This window comes from Triticum dicoccoides, chromosome 2B (assembly GCF_002162155.2).
Source record: "Triticum dicoccoides isolate Atlit2015 ecotype Zavitan chromosome 2B, WEW_v2.0, whole genome shotgun sequence".
NCBI lineage: Eukaryota > Viridiplantae > Streptophyta > Magnoliopsida > Poales > Poaceae > Triticum > Triticum dicoccoides.
The window spans coordinates 35307936-35312809 of NC_041383.1; positions in this window are offsets into that span (position 1 = coordinate 35307936).

Here is a 4874-nt window from a genome sequence, read left to right on the forward strand (position 1 = left end):
TCTCCTCAAGCTTAATGTTGAAATGCCGATCCTCGTCCAGCTCAACGTACCTGTCGCACATGCCTCGATCGTCGTGGCACCAGTTGCACTCTCCCGGGACACTGTCGTCGTCCGAGTACGACATTTCTTACGTTCATAATTCAATGATTGAACTTGTACAGTTAAATATATGTACTAAGAAACCTAAATTAGATCTTTATTTTTCGAGAAAATCCAGGCCACTCGATATTTCCTACATATTCTAGCACAAGTCATGCCAGAATTCACGGAAAAATCTGGCATGACCTTTGCTAAAAAAGGACACATCGAGTGCCTGAAATTTGCCGGAACGGAAATTAATCAACACTCCGGCAAAACATAGGCCACTCGGAGGTGTAACCTGAACATGACCGGCCACTTGGGCAACCACATATCCTATATGAGCAACACAAGATATACATGGAGATTTGGCAGGTCTCACCTCGAGGTCGGAGGGGGTCAGCGATGGGGACGACAGCGGGGATGATGGAGGGGCTCCTTGATTTCTGCAAAAGCAAAAACCATATAAGTTATCACTAATACATCCCGAATAATTGCTTAAACTAAAAAATAACAACAAATATGACATATTCAACTAGTTCTATTAATTCAACTAGTTCTTACTAGATATAAACTTAATATAAATAGAAGAAAAAACTAGTTCTTTCTAAAAATAAAGTAGTTCAACTAGTTATATTAATTTACTTACTAAACTAGTTCAACTTAAACTAAACTAGTTCAACTAGTTTATTAATTTACTTACTAAAAATACATTAGTTCTATTAATTCAACTAGTTCAACTAGTTTATGAATTTACTTACTAAACTAGTTCAACTAAAACTAAACTAGTTCAACTAAAACTAAACTAGTTTAACTTCTAAAAATCATTATCTATGAACCCGAAATTAACATCTACTGCGGCGAGGGCGGTATCAGGATCGGGAGGCGGCGGTGCTGGGTGGGCTCGGGTGGCGGCGGTGAGGTCGAGGGCGGTGGGAGGAGGTCTGCCGGCGGAGGAGGGAGGAGGAGGGGCGGCCGCAAGCGGAGGGAGGAGGGCGCGGTGAGAGAAGGGACGGAAGGAGGGAGTACGGTGGCGGCGGACGGACGAAGGCCGCGGCGGCAACGCACGACGACGGTTATCGGCGCGGGCAAGAGTGACTGAGAGGGGAGAGTGAGTGAGGGAGAGGGTCGGCCGCGCGCGTGGGGATAAGGTAGGGTTAGTTGTAGCGCGTTTGCCAAAACGCGCTACAGCTAATCTGAATAGCAGTAGCGCTGTGCAGTGTTGCGCGCTACTACTAAGTTGGACTACCAGTAGCACTTTGCAGTTAAAACTGCTATTGCTAAGTATAAGTATGCAAAAATACATCAATGCAAAAATACATTGGCTATCAATGATCTTTTTGTGTACAATCTGAATTGTCAATATGAGTCACCGGAGAGGACTCATATTGCCGTCACAAATTCTACACATAGAGTTCAGTGAAGACCAACTGGTTGTGATAGTTTCAGAAGTAACATATTTAAGGTGGTAAACACCCTGTTCGCGGAGCGAGGTGGGACTAAACTTGTGGGCTGAACTTAGCAGTAGCGTTTTTTTTTCAGAAGAGCGTTGCTGCTAACTTCTATAATAGTAGCGTGGTTCAATATAGGGCGCTACTGCTATAACTAGCTGGATGGCAAGGTCCTGGCAATTAGAGCAGTAGCGCGGTTTAGTGTGCACGCGCTACGCTATTTTCCTTTCTGCAGCGCGTTTTGCTCGAACGCGCTGCTGCTAAATAGCAGTAGCGTCGTATTTTGACTGAGGGAAATACTTATATCTACTTAACTGAGGGAAATACTTATATCTACTTAACTGAGGGAAATACTTATATCTACTTTGTTGCATAACCCTTGGTTCACGTGTATAGGCTTTTCCCTTGTAGTGTACCTTGGTTCTTAACTGAGGGAAATACTTATATCTACTTTGTTGCATCACCCTTTCCTCTTCAAGGGAAAAACCAACGCAAGCTCAAGAAGTAGCATGATGCTTAGATATGGTTTAATTCTCTTACTCCTGGTTGTTTGCGTAGTCCCCAGGTTATGATATATTACTTGTTCGAAAAATATTTTCCTGCTCATAAGAAACAAGATGCTTTAAAGGAAATAATTAACTTTGTGCAAATTGAAGAAGAGAGTCCCCACAAGATTGGCGGAGGCTTCTCCAATTACTTAATGCTTTGCCTGATCATTCTATGAACAAAAATGAAATACTTGGTATCTTTCATAATGAACTAACCGATGCTTCTAGGGACCACCTAGATAGTTGTGCTGGTTGTGTTTTTAACGAACGGACTGTTGAACAAGTTGAAGAACTATTGAATAATGTATTGTGTAATGATAATGATTGGACTCTTCCTGAACCACCTCCTGAGCCAATTCCTAAGAAGAGGGGTATTTTATTTCTCAGTCATGAAGATATGCAAGAGGCAAAGAAATCTATGTAAGAAAAGGGTATTAAAGCTAAAGATGTTAAGAATTGACCACCTATTGAAGAAATATATGGTCTTAAAACACGACACAAGTAGTGGAGGTAAATTCTCTATATAGATTTGTTGAAGGTGATATTCCTTATACTAAATCTGCTAGTCAATACCTGGATGAATTTGATAACTTTATTGTTAAGCAAGAGAACTTCAATGCACATGTTAGTAGACAATTGAAACGTAATGCCTATATGTTTGAACACTTGAGTGACTATATGTTTAGAACTATGAATGATCTTATGGTTGTTAGTAAACATGCTTCCATGCTAAAAACTCAGGTAGAGCAAGTCCTCAAGGAACAAAATGATTTGCTTAATGAGATGAAAAATGAAAAGAATGATCATGATATAGAGTTATGACTAGAGGTGATAAAATGACTCAGGAACCTTTGTATCATGAAGGCCATACGAAAAGAATTGAGCAAGACACTCAAAGAATTGATACTAATCCACCTAGTCCTCCTAGTAATAAAAAGAAAAAGAATGATGATAGGACTTTGCATGCTTCTAGTGAACCTATTGTAGACACACATGATAATCCAGATGATATTTCTATTTCTAATGCTGAAATTTCTAACATGCTTGCCAATTATACATTTAAGGGTGGAATACCCAAGAAACTAGGAGATCCAACAATACCAACTATACCATGCTCCATTAAAAAAAGCTATGTTAGACCTGCTCTATGTGATCTAGGAGCCTTTCTCTTTATATGGTAGACTTGATTTCAATAAGTTGACACCAACTGAAATCTCTTTGCAAATGGCTGATAAATCAACTGCTATACCCATCAGTATTTGTGAAGATGTACCCGTCATAGTTGCAAATGTTACTATCTTAATGGATTTTGTTATTCTTGATATACCCGAGGATGCCAATATGCCGATCATCCTTGGTAGACCCTTTTTGAATATTTCATGGATGTTATTGATTGCAAGAAAGGCAATATCACGTTTCATGTTAATGGTAATGAGCATACGGTACACTTTCCAAAGAAACAACCTCGAGTGAATAGTATCAATTTTATTGGAAAATTTGAACAATTACCATTGGAGGTTTTGAATTCCCTATTCCTACTGTCAAAAGAAATATGATATTCTTATTATTGGGGACATGCATATCCCTGTTGTGGTAACCTAGTGCTATAGGAAGATTCTCCGGTTGCATGTCATTCAGAAGTATTTTATTAATAATAGTTGATCAACTTTATTAATGAATTACTTTTGACTGGCATGAGATGGATGAATTTAGTAAACACAACGTTCTGTACCCACCTTTTACTTTCTATTATTTAGAATTAATAAAGTAGAAATATATTATTTTATAGTTTTTTTCAATTATGCGTGCAATAAGAAATGACCAGAAATTAAAAGTTCTCCAAATGCCCTGAAAATTTTATATGTTTTTTCCTAGAATATTTGAATTTTTTTGGCACTGAACACACCCCAGGGGGTTGCTCGTGTGAGCCACCAGCTCACAGGGCGCGCCCACCCCCTGGACGAGCCTAGGTGGCTTGTGGGTGCCACATAGGCCCCCTCACTTATTTCAGCCACCCATCCACTTCGTCTTCCTCCGAAAAAATTCACACCATTGCTCAAAATTGTGTTCTTGCTCATCTTGCTGCAATTTTCGATCTCCTTGCTCAGAGCTCCATTTCCAAACTGCTTTGGGGGATTGTTCTTCGGTATGCGACTTCTGCAATGGTCCAATTAGTTTTGTTCTAGTGCTTCATATATTGCAAAAACAAATTTTGCTATGGTGACCATGTTCTTGAGCTTGCATGTCAAATGAACATGATCCAAAGTAGTTTTTGGCATGATATGGCCTTTAGACACTTGTGGGACTAGTTGCTACCAATTTTGTTCAGTTTTATTTTGAGTAACTAAAAATTTCAGAAAATTTCAGGGAAAAGAAACGCACCGAGGAGGTGGTTAAGGGGCTCATCAAGCCATGATTCAGAGCAAACTCCGAAGAACAAGACCAAGTACAATCTTCCGCGTGCGGCGGAGGTTCGGACGTGTGAGTGACCAAGTGATGCATTCTTGAAGGAGGTGGGAATTTATGAAGATTTCTATTATTTGGCGAACAATGCTGGCATCATGCGCTTCCTCCAAGATAAGTGCGACGAATACCTCCTACTCACTAATACCTTTGTGCAAAACTTTCATTTTTATCCTAAGAAAACAACACCCACGGCGGAGTTCCATTTATATGATAAGCCTAAGGAGATGACATTATATGATCTTTGCGATGTTTGCAAAATACCTTATGAGGGAAGCATCATTGAGCCACGTCCTAGAGACATGGATTGATTTTATTTCGGAAACTACTGTGT